General features: G+C 37.8%; 1 protein-coding gene and 1 pseudogene across 2 annotated transcripts in view; one reads left to right on the top strand and one right to left on the bottom strand.

Moving 5' to 3' along the window:
- The window catches only part of RIMS2 (regulating synaptic membrane exocytosis 2), a 601992-nt gene that overhangs the window by 559402 nt on the left and 23701 nt on the right, over positions 1-18889 (bottom strand). The gene's annotated exons all lie outside the window — the stretch shown is intronic.
- Positions 2364-15104, top strand: LOC122235137 (annotated as a pseudogene).

Raw genomic sequence — 18889 nt, 5'->3', positions numbered from 1 at the left:
AATGGAATTTTATTTATAAACACCGGAATCTGAACTCCAAAACATTTTCATGAGTCATAAAATACTATTCTTTTGGCTTTTTTTTTTTTTTTTTTAAACGCTTCAAAGTAAAAACCATTCTTAACTCACAGGTCAATACAAAAAAAAAAGTGGAGCAGATTTGGCCCAAAGGCAATAATTTACTAATTCCTAGTTGAAACTCATCAACGAGGTGAGAGATGTAAAACTCAGAACGTCCTAGAAAACTGTTTCCTTCACTTCTCTGACCACATTTCAGGCCTAATGAATCATAAGTCTGTCATAAATTTGTGAATGAAAGGAAATTTGAGTGATGCAGTAGATCATATTTGGGGACAATGAAGAGCCAAAAAATGAAAGAAGATAATCTCACTGGGATCATAACAAAATGGTCCACATTTTGACCACACTTGGCTGAGCACTTCACCAGAACTTAATGAGGAATAACCGGAAATTAATACGAGAAGCACACAACAGTTATATCTGCATATTCCTATATTTAACTATATACATTTATGACTAAATCTACCTTAGCTAATTATTTGACATTGCATAGTATGTCATTTCTAACTATTTCTTTTATCTGTAAGTAGCCTCAGGTACACAGCTCCATATTGTTACAGAGACTTGAAACTAAATATTAACTTCGAAAATTATGGCTATGCCCTGCATTAGGCACTTTATGTTTTCCCTGTTAATTCTCACAGCCCTACAAGGTAAATATTATTGCTTTATAATTACTCAGGGCAAAAAACTTAGTAAAGGCCAAACTGATAGATGGCAGAAGAAATATTCCAAACCAGCTCTATCTGCTTCTAAAACCTATGCTGTTTACCTGAATCCAATACAGCAAAATCAACATTATAGGAAATACTATGTTCTTCAAAGTGTGATCATTTTTCTCCTTCGGGTTCTCAAATAATGTTAAATGACATTAAGTATTGATCCTAAATGTATCTTCTACAGCAGATATAATTTTATTTATTTTTTTAAAAAATTTTTTTAATATTTTTGAGAGAGAGAGAGACAGAACATGAGCATGGGAGGGGCAAAGATAGGGAGACACAGCATCTGAAGCAGGCTCCAGGCTCCAAGCTGTCAGCACAGAGTCCCACATGGGGCTCGAACTCATGAACTGTGAGATCATGCCCTGAGCCAAAGTCGGATGCTTAACCGACCGAGTCACCCAAGCATCCTTATAGCAGATACAATTTTAAAGTTATAACCATAGACTACAGAAAATTTGAAAAATTAGCAGAAACTGAACATGTACTGTTCAAACTCTTAAAAGTTTTATATTTCAATAATCATGAAAAATATAAAGTAAAATTCATTTGCTTCATAATGCAACAAGTGGGTAAAAATTAAATTTTCTTCTAACACACTGAGAGTGGGAAAAAGCCATAGGGATGATCTAGCCCAGCCTCTTAAGTTTACAAATGAAGGTATGAAACTTACAGGCCACAGAACTAACCAATGAAAGAGGTAGGACTAGAGCCCAGGTGACCTGACTCCTAGCACAACGCCCACTTCTATTCTTCATACCATCATATAATTCTCAGGAAAGACTATGTAAACTCTTCACTATTTTTTTTTAAATTTTTGTTAATGTTTATTCTTGAGAGAGAGAGAGAGAGAGAGAGAGAGAGAGAGAGAGAGAACATGAGTGGGGGAGGGGCAGAGAGAGAGGGAGACACAGAATCCCAAGTAGGCTCCAGGCTCTGAGGTATCAGCACACAGCTTGACCTAGGGCTCAAACTCACAAACCACAAGATCATGACCCGAGCCAAAGTCAGACACTTAACCTACTGAGCTGCCAGGCACCCCACCCTTCACTATTTTCCATACAAAACTATAAAAACTGACTTTCCAGTAGGTGAGTAAATTCAGTTTAATCAGAAATGGCACTGAATTTCTCTGTCGTAACATGATAATAACCTTGTCTTCATAGTCTTCACTGATGTGTGTTAGCCCTCTGGTATGCAGATGATTTTTATATTTGAACCAGCATTGTTCTCAATGGGAAAATTAGTCCAAATTGCCTAATCGACCATCACTATATGTGCACCTCTCGATTCCTCTTACCTGTAAAATGAGGACAATAATGACAACTTCCTCAAATATTTATTAAGAGATCAGAGTGCCTGTTACATATTAAGTGTTCAAGAAGTTTTGGCTATGGTTTTGAGCTCCCTACCGCTAATCCAAAACAGGGCTCAGTTGGGAAGCATTTTGTCATCTTCCCTGCCTAGTATCCATTTTCCTCTAACACCTCAAAATCCTTTGACCAACTACTCCTCCACTACTGAGTAATCTTGATAAAGCTAGCAGTCAGTCAAACTGCGATGTCCTCCTCTGACCACGGATGGGCAACTAACCAAAGGTCGCCCAGGCTGCCTCTCAACTGGTAAATGTGAACCTGGAGTGGAAAATAATGAAGGTGAGCCATACAAACAGCAGGTAGCACCTTGAACAGGCCATCCATGAGTTTCTGCAAACTAGCTATCCAGAGCTACTCCAATTTCTTATCCAGACACTAGTTATTTCACATTTCTGAGTGCTGTTCAATATCCTTACAATAAACTTATGTTCTCTTCAGTTAACCAGAGTCCATGTTTGTTGCTTGAAACTAAAATACCCTAATTGATAGGTCTCCCTTTCGAGGGTTTTCTACTCATCTTTATAACTTAATCTTTCTTTCAACCAGAAAAAAATGAAAAAAGCATCTTGACATTACTCAGAAAAGTTGCAAAATGTTTCTTTTATCTATTACAATTAATGGATCATTATTTTGTAACTTCTCTCTGTGCTTGTTCTTTGTTGCCTCTCAACTCTATTCCTGCCCTTCCATTTTTCTCCTTTTATTCCAGGGGGCTAGAAGCCTATAGACACTACCTTTCTCACACTCCCTTGATAGCTGGCTCTCAATTAAGTTCTGTCACTGGGAAATACTGGTGAAAATTAGATGGTAAAAGAAAAGAAACCATTTTTTTGTTTGTTTCCTTCTCTTTCTGGTTCCTGCAGCAGCAACAACAATATTCCAGGAAGCTCAGCAAGTTTAATCGTGGACTCTGGCTCCAGGAGTAGCAGCAGCACCAGCACAAGCACCGGCAACATCAGCGACTACAGGCTCCGGCATCTTTTGAGGTGAGTCCAGCATCATCCACAAGACTAGCGCCTTTCTACATCATTACAAGCGCAGGCTCCTGGGCTCCAAGGGTATCAACAATCTTAGCATCATAGTATTTATTGGCTCTGCTTAACACCATTTTAAGTTGTTCTCTCCCAGCCCTAGGAGGGGTGGTGACTTCCTGCAGTTGCTGATCTGGCAAATTCATCATCCACTTGTTCCTTCCCCAGCCCTACCACTACTTTTGGTAATTAATTCTCTATATTAAGTTGCCTTTGCATGAAACATCTCGAGTGGCTTTTGTTTTCCTAATTATACAACTTCCAATGGCATAGGCTTCTTTTTCTATTTCTCCATCTTTGGGTTTCTTTTATCTACTCTTCCTCCTTCTCATCCATCCACTCCGTTTCTCTATCCTCTCTCTCTCTTTCCTTTTTACTTTCTTCCTGACCTATTTCTCAAGTATACCAACAATATCTATGTCATTGTTTACTATAACGACACTCAGGGCAAAGGAGGTTGGAACATTTTCAATTTAATTAATCAGCAGTTCAAGTGCAAAAACCATAATTTCCTCAGAACTATAACTCTTTGCTAATATCCAATTTTTATTATAATTACAATTGTCAATACCCAGAAAACATTTTCTGTACGACTTGAGTGGTAACATCATCTTAGCCCAAAATACTCAAGGCAAGTGGAAAATTCTAATCCAAATGGAAATTATAATTCGTAGCTTTAGATGATATTTCATATTTCAATTCTAATGCTTCATTATCCCATAATAAGCAAGAAAAGTCTAGTACATGCTTTAGAAGACAGCAATAAAACAATGTCGAGATATTTTAACTCATTTGAAAAGTTGCAAAAACATTTATTCACTTGGGATCACAAACCAAATTCTACATCTGTTTAGAACTGAACTCTTGTTTGAGACAGAAACTTGTGACCTCCCTGCCCCACTCTAAACACTCCCCACCGCCACATCTACCCCATCATACCGCTCGACCCATCTCCTTAAATTACCATTATATTTAGTATAAAACCAAATTCTCTGCCATGTCATAAAATTCTTTGTCTAATCTACTTCCTATCTACTGGTCCATCCTCAACTTATCTACTTTCCTTATTCAACGCAGAAATAAGGAAAATAACCAATGGTCACAGAACAATTCATTCCAAACTCATCATACATAAACACACACATGCACGACACACACACAAATACGCGTGCATGCACAAAGTCCCTTTCAGTTCTTGGGCAAGATCCTCCTGTACAACCTATGTTCCAAACATACTTTCTTGTCTCCTGCTCTCCCTCTTCTTCTAGAGAGATGGCTGGAATCAAAAACAATCATGTCTTCCCTCAGCAAATAATAGGCGGAAAGTGAGTTGATGCTTAATACAAAATTGAAGGTGGAACCTGCACGGGATTGGCGAGGAATACATTAACAGAGAGTGGATACTGGAGGCTCAAGCTATCCATTCTTTCTCCTGTATGCCAAAGAGTAAACCATCTCTCACGTACTTCCTCCATCTCTCCCTCCGCCCCTCCCTCCCTCTCTCTCTCTCTCTCTCCCTCTCACACACACACACACAGACACACACACAAATATGCACACACAAACACATAGACACCCCACATCCTCATTACTGGCTACGCCAAAATGATTAATTCAGGTTTACCCTCAGGGTCAGCTTTTAATGTGTTTCTAATACAGGGATTTCTAGGGAAGATGGTGGAGTAGAAAGATGTTGGGCTCACCTCATTCTACAGATATACCTAGATAACACCCACATCAGTGTAAATAACACAGAAAACAACCTGAAGACTGGCAATACAGACTCTCCACAGCTAAAGGAGAAGAGGCCTCATCGAAGAGGGCAGGAAGAGCAGAGACAAAGTCCAGGGTCAAACAGACCCATGGGACTATCTGCAGGAGCGAGGGCCACCATAGGCAGAGAGGGGAGAGGAGCAGACCCCACACCAGGCACCCAAGGCACAGGGGACCGCACTGAGAAGATAAATCCGCTTAACATTTGGCTTTGAAAACCAGAGGGGCCTAATTTCACAAGTTCATAGGATCAGTGGGTCTTAACACCTGAAACTTTGAAAATCAGCAGACTCAACTCTGAGAGAGCCAGAGAGGAGGGGAAACTGAGTCCCCACCCTTAGAGAGACAGCACAATAAACAGCTAAGATATGGTATAGAAGCAGCAGTTTTAAAAACACCTTAAATTTACAGAAAGGAGATTTATTTATTAATCTCAGAGCATGTGCTGGAGGGGCAGGAATTTGGGGGGAGACTTCACCAAGAACAAAAGAGCTGGCAGGGGCCATTTCCCTGTCCTGCCCATCAGCCAACTTACATGGACACATGCAGGAAGGAGCACAACACAAACACTTTCCACATAACCTGTTAACAGTACGCTTCTGCAGATCCACCTGGCCTGGACTTGGCAGGAGTTTTCCTGGGGAAACTGAGGTCCCCTCCCACAGTGGACCAGCATAGACCTTGCTGGCACATCAAGCCAAGCCCCCAAGCAAACCCATTGTCTCCAACACACCCTTGGCAGGAGTCCACCTAGGTGGTGCCACAAGCCTGGCAGCATACAAGCAGCCCCAGCAGGGGTCAGTACCCTTCCAAAGTCACTCCTGTCCCAGGGAGAGAAGAAGATAACCACACACACCAACCCAACTGCAACCCCAGCAATGGGCTGAGGGCAGACGTCTGGTCTGACTGCAGGTCCCGCCCACCAATGAAAGCTTCTCAGAGGACAACACAGGGAAAGCATCTGGCAGTTCAGTGCAACAACACTCTGGCAAATGCCTGGTCTAATTCAACTCAAGTGAAAGGTGGCCCCGGACTACCCTACTAACAACACAGGGACCAAACCCTGACTGTAACAGGCTGAGGGCCATTACAGATGACTGGACTGAGGGCAAACATGGCTCAGCTACAACAGTCGGGTGCACACAGCACATGGGAGACACCCCCAAAGTGCCAGGTTCTGGCGAACAGGGGACATTGCACTACAGGGCACTACAGGACCTCTTCTTCACTTGGCCACTAGTTTCAAAAGCAGGAGACATAGCTAACTTTCTGAACACATACAAACAGACACAGACAGTTTGACAGAATGGGAGACAGAGGAATATGTCCTAAATGAGAGAACAGGACAAAATCACAGCAAGAAAGCTAAATGAAATGGAAATAAGTAATATGCCTAATAAAGAATTTTAAATAATGGTCATAACAATACTCACTAGACTGGACAAAAGAGTGGAGGATCTCAGGGAGACCATCAACAAAGAGATAGAAAACATTAAAAAAAAAAAAAAACAGAGATGAAGAGCTCAGTAACTGAAATTAAAAATACACTAGAGGGAATAAATGGTAGATTAGGGGAGGCAGAAGAATGGATCAGCGACCCGGGGGACACAGTGATAGAAAGCAATCAAGCTGAACAGGAGAAAGAAAAAAGGAATAATAAAAAATGAAAATAGATTAAGGACATTCAGTGACACCATTAAACATAGTAACATTTGTATAACAGAGATCCCAGAAAGAAAAGAGAGAGAAAAGGGGACAGCAAATATATCTGAAGAAATAATAGCTGAAAACTTCCCAAAGCTGAGGGAGGAAACAGACATGCAGATGCTGGAGGTACAGAAAGCCCCCAACAAAATCGACCCAAGAAGGTCCACATCAAGACACATAGCAATAAAAATGGCAAAAAGTAATGACAAAGAGAACTTTAAAAGCAGCAAAACAAAAGAAAACAGTTATAAAAAAAAAAAAAAAAAAAAAAAAAAAGGAAACCCAATAAGGCTATCAGCTCATTTTTCAGCAGAAACTTTGCAGGCCAGAAGAGAGTAGCATCACGTATTTAATGTGCTGAGAGAAAAAATCCTGCAACCAAGAATACTCTATGTAGCAAGGCAATCATTCAGAATAGAAGGAGAGATAAAGAGTTGCACAAACAAACAAAAGCTAAAGGGATCATGACCACTACACCAGCCCTATAAGAAATGTTAAAGAGGACTCTAAGTGGAGAGGAAAGACCATAAGCAAGAGTAAGAAAAGTAGGAAGCACAAGAACTGTAAAATTAAGTGTATCTATAAAAAAACAGTAAAAGATTCACAGAATAAAAGGATGTGAAGTATGACACCACCACATACCTAAAACAAAGTGGGGAATTAAAATATTAGTGTTTTTAGAATGGGTTCAAACTTAAGCAACCATCAAATTCATATAGACTGCTATATGCACAAGATGTTATATATAAACCTAATGGTAACCACAAATCAAAAAATAACAGATATGCAAAAAATAAGGCGAAAGGAATCCACATATACCACTAAAGAAAGCCAGCAAATCCTGAGGGAAGAGAGCAAGAGAAGAAATTAAGAGAGAACTACAAAAACACCATAAAACAAGAAACAAAATAGAAATAAGTACATACCTATCAATAATTACAATGTATGTAAATGGAATAAATACTCCAATCAAAAGACACAGGGTGATGGAATGGATAAAAAAAGCAAGACTCACCTGTATCTACCTACAAGAGACTCATTCCAGACCTATAAACACCTGCAAGTTCAAAGTGAGGGGATGGTGAAACATTTATCATGCAAACAGATGTCAAAATAAAGCCAGAGTAGCAATACTCCAATATAAACAAACTAAACTTTAAAACAAAGTCTGGGAGCGCCTGGGTGGCTCAGTCGGTTAAGCGTCCGACTTCGGCTCAGGTCATGATCTCACAGTCTGTGAGTTCGAGTCCCGTGTCGGGCTCTGTGCTGACAGCTCAGAGCCTCGAGCCTGTTTTGGATTCTGTGTCTACCTCTCTCTCTGCCCCTCCCCTATTCATGCTCTGTCTCTCTCTGTCTCAAAAATAAATAAACGTTAAAAAAAATTTTTTTTTTAAAACAAAGTCTGTTACTAGAAACAAAGGACAATATATCACCATAAAGTAGACAGTCTAGTAAGAAGATATAACAATTGTAAATATTTACGCACCCAGCCCCCAAAAGCAGCTAACAACAAACATAAAGGAAGTAATCATTAGTAACACAATAGTAGGAGGGGGCTTTTACACCCCACTTACATCAATGGATAGAACATCCAGACAGAAAATCAACAAGGAAACAGTTGCTTTGAATGACACATTGGACTAGGTGGATTTAACAGACATATTCAGAACATTTAATCCTGAAACAGAATACACATTCTTTTCAAGTGCACATGAAACATTCTCCAGAACAGATTATACACGTTAGACCACAAAACAAGTCTCAACAAATTCAAAAAGACTGAAGTCCTACAATGCATTTTTTTCAACCACAATGCTACGAAGCTACAAATTAGCCACAAGAAAAAATCTGGAGAGACCACAAACCCACAGAGGTTAAATAACAAGCTACTAAACCAAGAAATCAAAGAGGAAATCAAAAAAATACATGGAGACAAATGAAAATGAAACACAAAGGTCCAAAATCTTTGGGATGCAGCAAAAGCTATTCTCAAAGGAAAGCTTAAAGCAATACAAGCCTAACTCAAGAAGCAAGAAAAATCTCAAGTAAACAACCTAACCTCACACTTAAAAGAGCTAGAAAAAGACCAAAACCCAAAAACAGCATAAGGAAGAAAATAATAAAGATTAGAGCAGAAATAAGTGAAATAGAAACAAACAAACAGAGCAGAAAAGACCAATGAAACAGGAGCTGGTTCTTTCAGATCAACAAAATTGATAAATCTCTAACCAAACTCATCAAAGAGAGAGAGAGAGAGAGGACTCAAAGAAGCAAAATCAGAAATGAAAGAGGAAGAATAGCCTACACCACAGAAATACAAACAATTATGAGAGGACATTATGAAAAATTATATGCCAACAACTTGGACAACCTAGAAGAAATGGGTAAATTCCCAGAAATATAAAAAATGAGTCAGGAAGAAATAGAAAATTTGAACAAACTGATTACTAGCAACGAAATTGAATTGGTAATCAAAAACTTCCAACACATGAAAGTCCAGGGCCAGATGGCTTCATAGGTGAATTCTACCAAACATTTAAAGAAGAGTTAATATCTATTCTTCTGAAACTATTCCAAAAAATAAAAGAGGAAGGAATGTTTCCAAATTCATTCTATGAGACTAGTATTATCCTGATACAAAACAAGATAAAAACACTACCAGAGAGAGAGAGAGAGAGAGAGAGAGAGGGAAACTACAGGCCAATATCTCCAATGAACGTAGATACAAAAATCCTCAAAAAAAATTAGCAAACCGAATATCACAATACATTAAAAAAATCATTCACCACAGATGAGTGGGGTTTATTTCTGGGATGCAAGAGTCAATCATTATTTGCAAATCAATCAACATGATCTATCACATCAACAAGAGAAATGATAAAAACCATATGATCATTTCAGTAGATGTAGAAAAAGCATCTGACAAAGTACAGTATCCCTTCATGATAAAAACCCTCAACAAAGCATGTTTAGAGGGAACATAACCTCAACATAATAAAGGCCATATATACAAAATCCACAGTTAACACCATACTCACTGGTGAAAAACAGTGCTTTTACCGTAAGATCAGGAAGAAGACAAGGATGTCCATTCTCACCACTTGCATTAAACATAATACTAGAAGTCCTAGTCATAGCAATCAGATAACAAAAATAATAATAATAATAATAATAATAATAATAATAAAGGCATCCAAACTGTTAAGAAATAAGTAAAATATTCACTATTTGCAGGTGACATGATATTACATATAGAAAACCCTAAAGATTCCACCAAAATAACTACTAGAAATGATAAATGAATTCAGTAAGGACACAGGATGTAAAATCAATGTACAGAAATACATTTCATTTCTATACAGTAATAATGAAGCAGCAGACAGAGAAATTAGGAAAACAATCCCATTTACAATTTCACCAAAAATACTAAAATACATAGGAATAACTTAACCAAAGAGGTGAAAGATCTGTACTCTGAAAACTGTAAAACACTGATGAAAGAAATTGAAGAAGACACAAATGGAAAGATCATGCTCATGGATTGAAAGAGCAAATATTGATAAAATACTACCCAAAGCAATCTACACATTTAATGCAATCCTTATCAAAATACCAACAGCATTTTTTACAGAACTAGAACATATCATACAAAATTTGTATGGAACCATAAAAGACCCTGAATAGTCAAAGCAATCTTGAAAAAGAAGAACAAAACTGAAGTAGCACAATCCCAGATCTCAGGATATACTATAAAGCTGTAGTAATAAAAACAGTATGGTACAGGCACAAAAACAGACACATAAGTCAAGAGAACACAATAGAGAGCCCAGAAATAAACCCAGCACTATATGGTCAATTCTCCCCCACTGAAGGCAAGAATATGCAATGGGCAAAGACAGCAAAGACAAATGATGTCTCTTCCAACAAATGATGTTGGGGGGTGCCTGGGTGGCTTAGTCGGTTAAGCGTCCAACTCTTGATCTCAGCTTAGGTCTTGATCTCAGGGTAGTGAGTTCAAGCCCCCACACTGAATTCCACATTGGGTGTGAAGCCTGTTGGGAAAACTGGACAGCTACGTGCAAAAGAATGAAACTGGACCACATTCTTACACCATACACAAAATAAACTCAAAATGAAATAAAGACCTAAACATGAGACCTGAAACCATAAAAACCCTAGAAGAGAGCCCAGGCATTAATTTCTCTGATGCCAGCCACAGCAACATTTTTCTACATATGTCCCCTGAGGCAAAGGAAACAAAAGCAAAAATAAACTATTGGGACTACATCAAAATAAAAAGCTTCTGAACAACAAAGGAAACAGTTAACAAACCTAAAAGATATCCTAGTGAATGGGAGAAGATATCTGCAAATGGCATATCCAATAAGGGGTCAGTATCCAAGATATATAATGAACTTATACAACTCAACACCCATAAAACAAATAGTCCAATTAAAAATGGGCAGAATACATGAACAGATATTGTTCCAAAGAAGACATACAGATGGCCAAAAGACACATGAAAAGATGCTCAACATCACTAATCATCAGGGAAATGCAAATCAAAACCACAATGAGAGATCACTTCACACTTGTCAGAATGGCTAAAATCAAAAACACAAGAAACAAGCATTGGTGAAAACATGGAGATAAAGGAACCTTCATGCACTGTTGGTAAGAATGCAAACTGGTGTCAGCCACTGTGGAAAACAGCATGGAAGTTCCTCAAAAAATTAAAAATGGAACAATCATATGATCCAGTAATTCCATCATTAGACATTTACCCAAAGAACACAAAAACACTAATTTGAAAAGATATATCACCTCTGAGCTTACTGCAATATTATTTACAATAGCCAAGATATGAGAGCAACTCAAGTGTTGCAAGAGAAGAACGGATGAAGAAGTTGTGGTATATGTACACAATGGAATATTATTCAGCCATATAGAGAATGAAATGTATCCATTTGCAATAACATGGGTTACCTAGAGGGCATAATGCTAAGTGATATATAAGTCAGAGAAAGACAAATGATTTCACTTATATGTGAGATTTCAGAAACAAAACAAAGGAACAAAGAGAAAAGAGACAAAATAATAGACTCTTGGAGAACAAACCTTTGTGCACTGTTGGTGGGAATTCAAATTGGTATAGCTACCTTGGAAAATAGTATGGACGTTCCTCAAAAAGATAAAAATAGAAATACCATATGATCCAATAGATCCACTATTATTTATCCAGGGAAAACAAAAACACTAACTTGAAAAGATACATGCATCCCTATGTATATTGTAGCATCATTTACAATAGCCAAGACATGGAAGCAACCTAAGTGTCCATCAACAGGCAAATGGATAAGGAAAATGTTTACACACACACACACACACACACACACACACACACACACAGGAATATAACACAGCCATAAAAAGGGATGAGATCAGCCATTTGAGACAGAATGGATGGATCTAGAGTATATTATGTTAAGTGAAATAAGTCAGACTGAGAAAGACAAATACCATATGATTCCACTCATAAATGAAATCTAAAAAAATAAACAAAAAGCAGAATCACAGCTGTAAATACAGAGGATGAACCAAAGGTTTCCAGGGTATAGGAAGTATGAGATTGGGCAAAATGGGTGAAAGGGAAAGGGAGATACAGGTTTCCAGTTATGGAATGAGTAAGTCATGGGAATAAAAATGCAGGGCATAAGGAATACAGTCAATGACACTGTAATAGTGATGTAATGGGACAGAAGGTAGCACTACTTGTGGTGAACATAACATAATGTATAAACTTGTCAGATCACTAAGTTGCACACCTGAAAATAATGTAACATTGTGTATCAACTGTACTAATAAAAAAAAAAACACTTATTTTGATGACCACTGAGTAATGTACAGAGTTGTCGAATCATTGTTATATACCTGAAACTAATATAACATTGTATATTAATTATACTGGAGTTAAAAGTTAAAAAATAAAGTATTTCGAATGCAGGCATGCTTCTTTTTCATGGTAGTTCTATTTTTAATTATGGGGGAAACCTCCATACTGTTCTCCATGGTGGCTGCACCAATTTACTATACCGACCAACGATGTACAAGGGTTCTTTTTTCTTCATATCCTCACCAACGCTTATTTCTTTTTATTTTAGCCCTTCTGACAGGTGTGAGGTCGTATCTCATTGTGGTTTTGATTTGCACTTCTCTGATGATTAATGATGTAGAGCGTCTCTTTATGTACCTGTTACCCAGATGTATGTCTTCTTTACAATAATGTTCATTCAGATATTCAGGCATACCTCTTTTTTATTGCACTTCACTTTACTGCCCTTCACAGATACTGCATTTTTTTTACAGATTTGAAGTTTGTGACAACCCGCATCCAGCAATTCTATCAGTGCCACTTTTCCAACGTCATTTACTCACTTCGTGCGTCTGTGTTACATTTTGGAAGTCTCACAGTATTTCAAACTTTTTAACTCTTATCATAGTTGTTATGGTGATCCATAATCAGTGATCTTTGATGTTGCCATTGTAATTGTTTTGAGGCATCACAAACCGCACCCATATGAGACAGTGAACTCGATCAATAAATGTTGTATATACTCTGACTACTCCACCAACCAGCTGTACCCCGGTCTCACTCCCTCTCCTTGGGCCTCCCTACTCCCTAAGACACAATAATATTAAATTAGTCTATTTAATAACCCTACAAAGGCCTCTACTATTCAAATGAAAGTTATACGTCTCTCGGTTTAAATTAAAAGCTGGAAATGATTAAGCTTAGTGAAAGGAAGACATGTCAAAAAAGCCGAGATCAGCCAAAAACTAGGCTTCGTGTGCCAGTTAGCCAAATCGTGAATGCAAAGGAAAAGTTCTTGAGGGAAGTGAAAAGTGTTGCTCCAGGGAACACAAAGATGATAAGAAAATGAAACAACTTTATTGCTGATCTGGAGAAAGCTTCAGTGGTCTTGATAGAAGATGAAACCCGCCACAACATTCCCTGAAGCCAAAGCCTAACCCAGGGCAAGGCCCTAACTCTCTTCAATTTTATGAAGGCAGAGAGAGGTGAGGAAGCTGCAGGAGAAAAGTCTGAAGCTTGCAGAGGTTGGTTCATGAGGTTTAAGGAAAGCAGACGTCTGCATAACAGGAAAGGGCAAGGTGAGGCAGCAGGTGCTGATGTCGAAGCTACAAGTCATCGAGAAGATCCAGCTAAACAATTAATGAAAGTGGCTATGCTGAACAACGTATTTTGGGGATGAAACAGCCTTTTATTGAAAGAAGATGCCATCTAGGACTGTTAGAGCTAGAGAAGAGAAGTCAATGCTTGGCTTCAAAGCTTCAAATGACAAGCTGACTCTCTTGTTAAGGACTAACACAGCTGGTGATTGTAAGTTGAAGCCAAAGTTGATTTACCATTCAGAAAATCCTAGGTCCATTAAGAATCATACTAAATCTTGTATAAATGGAACAAGAAAAACCGGATGAGAGTACATCTGTTGACAATATGGTTTACTATCCATTTTAAGCTCACTTTTGAGACCTAATGTTAAGGGGGGAAAAAAGAGTCCTTTCAAACATTACTCATTGACAATGTACTCAGTCGCCCAAGAGCTGTGATGGCAATGTACAAGATTAACGTCATTTTCACGCCTGCAACCACAACATCCATTCTGCAGCCCATGGATCAAGGAATAATTTGGACACTCAAGTCTTTTTAAGAAATACATTTTATAAGGCTATAGCTGCCATAAATAGGGATTCCTCTGATGGATATAAACAAGGTAAATTGAAAACCCTCCGGAACGGATTCACCATTCTAGATGCCATTAAAAACCTTCATGATTTGTGGGAAGAGGTCAAAATATCAACATTAACAGGAGCGTGGAAGAAGTTGATTCCAGCTCTCATGGATGACTTTGAAGGGTTGAAGACTTCAGCGGAGAAAGTAACTGCAGATGTGGAAATAGCAAGAGAACTAGAATTAGAAGTGGAGCCTGAAGACGGGACTGAATTGCTGCAGTCTCGTGATAAACTTGAATGAATGAGAAACTGCTTCTTATGAATGAGCAAACAAATCAGTTTCTTGAGAAGGAATCTACTTCTAGTGAAGATGTGGGTAAGACTGTTGAAATAACAACAAAAGATTTAGAATGTTACATAAACTCAGCTGATAAAGCAATGGCAGGTGTACAAGGATTGACTCCAATTTTGCAAGAGGTACTACTACTATGGGTAAAATGCTATCAACCAGCATCCCAGGCTACAGAGAAATCATTTATGAAAGGCAGAGTCAATCAATGTGGCAAACCTCACTGTTGACTTATTTTAAGAAATTGCCCCAGTCATCCCTCCCCTACCGTCAGCAACCACGAACCCTGATCAGTCAGCAGCCATCAACATAGAGGCAAAATCCTCTATCAGCAACAAATTGCAACTCACTGGAAATTTAGATGATGGTTAACATTTTTTACCAATATGGTATTTTTTAATTCAGATATATACCATTTTTTATAGACATAATGCTACCACACACTTAATAAACCGCAGTGTAGTGCAAACATGACTTTTATAGGCACTGGGAAACCAAAAAATTCATTTGACTTACGTTATTTTAATATTCACTTTATTGCAGTGTCAGGAATGGAACCCACAACATCTCTGAGGTACGCCTGTACTAATCTAAAGCTCCCCGACATTGTACCCCTTCATATCTTTAAACAAGGTATCCTTAATTCCTTCATTAACTCATTACTAAGCATCTACTATGTGTCAGGCACTGTGCTAACCTCAAAAAGGAGTTGAATTCTACATCACACACAATTTCTGCCCTCAGTATCCACATAAACATAACTTATTAATAACTGGCTTAACCTATAAATAAATATCTATTATGGTTATAACTTTATTATTAGCCATTTGGAAATTTTTAAGTTATTCTTTATTTGCCATTTGGGAAAATACAAATGATTGATTATTCTTTTCCTAATGTGCTAGAGATTAGAGCGAGAAGATTAAAGAGTAGGAGATGCCTGAAGTCATTTGCAAATGGGGAACATGTACCAAACGGGAGAACTAGGAGGGATACAAGATAGGTTCCACCAAACTCACAGTTTTACTATGGCCCAGCCCTCTTAATAATCATCATACTTGGGCAGATAAATAGAAACTGTATTGTCATTGGGAACATTGTCTTAGGCCACAAGAATCACAACATCTCTGGTTCACAAGACTAAAGTCTTGTTTGTTTGTTTGTTTTCTATTTTACTGAGGCTATTACAAAGATGCTGTGTCCTCAGAGGATTTGTTAATCAAGGTTATCAATCTACTCCATAGAAACTTAAGAAAAATATTGGTGAAATTTAATTATAATGTAAACCTAGTGTTCCTCAACCTTTCTCTTAAGTGGATGCAGTAAAACTCTTATCAACATTTTAATGTTATCCAGGTCCAAATGAATGTATAGTCTGAAGGAATCCCCTATCAACCAACCAAAAGCAACTTGAAGAACAATTTAAGAAAAAATCTATACAACAGAATGGAGAAAAAATATTTTACTAAATGATATTGGTGATTTTTTTCTTTAGGAAGAAACTATGTACATTTAGAAAAATACCTTGATAACCTACTTCAGAGCAGAAGGAGAACTCCAAGGGAACAGACTGAATGGAAACACTTAAGAAAACATAGTTACCCTGATATGTATAAAAATTAACAGAAATTGGAGAGTGAAAAGGAAATGGAAGAGAAAAGAAAGGATGAGCTAAAAGAAAGTAGGATAACAACATGTCACTGAGTTGGAATCCACTGGGCAGATACGCTCAGAGACTTTTCAAGAATGGGAATGTTTAATTCTATTTTGACTTATCCACTGTATGTAAACCTCTTCACCATTATCCCTAAATCTCCAAAGAAACGCTATGAACACAGCTGCCTGGTGATAGTCAAATTTTAAAATCCAGGAAATAGGGCTGTGTCTCACATTCAGCTTCACACTAGGGCAGAGAAAATGGCAAAACATACAGCAAAAATCAATAGTGAAGGGGTGCCTGGGTGGCTCAGTCAGTTAAGCGTCTGACTTTAGCTCAGGTCATGATCTCATGGTTCGTGAGTTTTGCCCCGCATCGGGCTCAGAGCCTGGAGCCTGATTCAGATTCTGTGTCTCCCTCTCCCTCTGCCACTCCCCTGTTTGCACTCTGTCTCTCTCTCTCTCTCAAAAATAAACATTAAAAAAAATTTTTTTTAATCAATAGTGGAACATTGAACTGTTTTGTTGTAATTGCAATGACAGTATTAAAAATTAGAACAGAGGAGAAAACTCATTTAATTGAATATGCCTGGCATGTGACAAGTGGTGAGGTAGATAGTTGAGAAAATATATTCATGGAAAAACATCTATGATATTCCATTAAGTAGAAAACATTTATAATGAAGTACTAAGCAGAATACAAAATCATACATACACCATAATTATATATATATATATATATATATATATATATATATATAAAACATATGATACATAAAGATAAAAAACTATAAGGGAATATGTAAAAACGAAGTTGTATAGGGAAACAAGAGTATATAGAATTTTATCTTTTTTTTAAATGTCTACTATTATTATTATTATTATTATTATTAAGATTTTTAGGGGCGCCTGGGTGGCTCAGTCGGTTAAGCGTCTGACTTCAGCTCAGGTCACGATCTCACGGTCCGTGAGTTCGAGCCCCGCGTCGGGCTCTGGGCTGATGGCTCAGAGCCTGGAGCCTGCTTCCAATTCTGTGTCTCCCTCTCTCTCTGCCCCTCCCCCATTCATGCTCTGTCTCTCTCTGTCTCAAAAATAAATAAATGTTAAAAAAAATTTTTTTGAAGATTTTTAGTAAAAACTGAGATAAAATAGTCTTTGAATTTTCTACTTCTGTTTAATATAATCAGCCTTCTATGTGAAAGTATTTGAAAGACGGTGATTTCAATAGCTAGGATGAGCAAAAGAGAATTAATATAAATTTAAGAGTACTGCTATTTGGATCAATTTGAAAAAAGTATGAATAGCCTTGAAATAGACACTTGTCAAATTACATGATAAGTCCATAACACAGCTTAGATTTTTTGCAGAATTTATAAAACAAAACAACTTTAAATACTATTACTTTTTAAATACTATGAAAAGCCTTTAAAAAGTCTGATTAACTAAACTTCCAGTCTCAAGAGGGCAATTTGCTATTATCGACAATCTCAAAATCCTTTAGTGAAGAAAAATGTTCAAGGACAAATACCCAGATGAATTTCACCTGTGTTCTCCTCACTTCCTCTCACTCTTGTCTCATCTTCTAACCTCAAGACTGACCTTCATATAAACAAATGAATCTAACTTCAGATAGGGATGGCGAGCACAAAACTAGGAGCAGAGAAAGTAACCTAAAAGGCAACATGTTTATTTTTCTTTTCCTATTAATGTTTACTGCCTATCCTCTGTATGCTGGGTGCATTATATTTGCATCTCACCACAACCGTAGGAAACAGACATTATTGTTCTCGATTTATAGATAAAGCAACAGAGTCCCAAAGTGACTTGTTCAAGGTCACACAACTAGCAGGTAGGCTATAACCCAGGGATGGACTATGCCAAAGCCTTTCCTTTATGGGAAAAGCGCAGCTGCTTATACATGGTGCACTGACTTGACTCCCTGAAACCAGCTAAGGAAACACAGGAGTAGGAGGAAAACAAGCAGAAAAAAAGCCATATTTCTAGTCATAAAGATCCAGCTACTTATATAAAGCTGTCTTGACTGATTAGATTTAGACTATAGAAACTCCCCTAAATTCTAACCAGACAAAAACAGGAGTCATAAGAGGGAAATTTTTACTAGAACTGTCATCTTACACTGTTAAAAGGAGCCAGCCCGACTCTAAATCATGTTTCTGACTCTAGTAAATTGTAAACAGAGGTAAAAGACAAGTACACCAAAGCCATAAAAACAAGTACTGAGATCAGAGTCCTGAACCTAGGCCAGGAATCAAGAGTTCTGAAGTGAGGAGTAAGCATTGTTTATGTTAGTAGTCCACAAAAGGGTCTAGGAAAGAGAACCAGTATAGGATTGACTCTAAACTAGAAGGCGATAGCAGATTATTCATGAATCACAGAAATGAATGAGAACTAGGAGGTAAAGGCCAGGACAAAACTGAGAAA

Source organism: Panthera tigris, chromosome F2 (genome assembly GCF_018350195.1).
Source record: "Panthera tigris isolate Pti1 chromosome F2, P.tigris_Pti1_mat1.1, whole genome shotgun sequence".
Classification (NCBI taxonomy): domain Eukaryota; kingdom Metazoa; phylum Chordata; class Mammalia; order Carnivora; family Felidae; genus Panthera; species Panthera tigris.
This window is presented reverse-complemented; position numbering and strand designations above follow the sequence as displayed.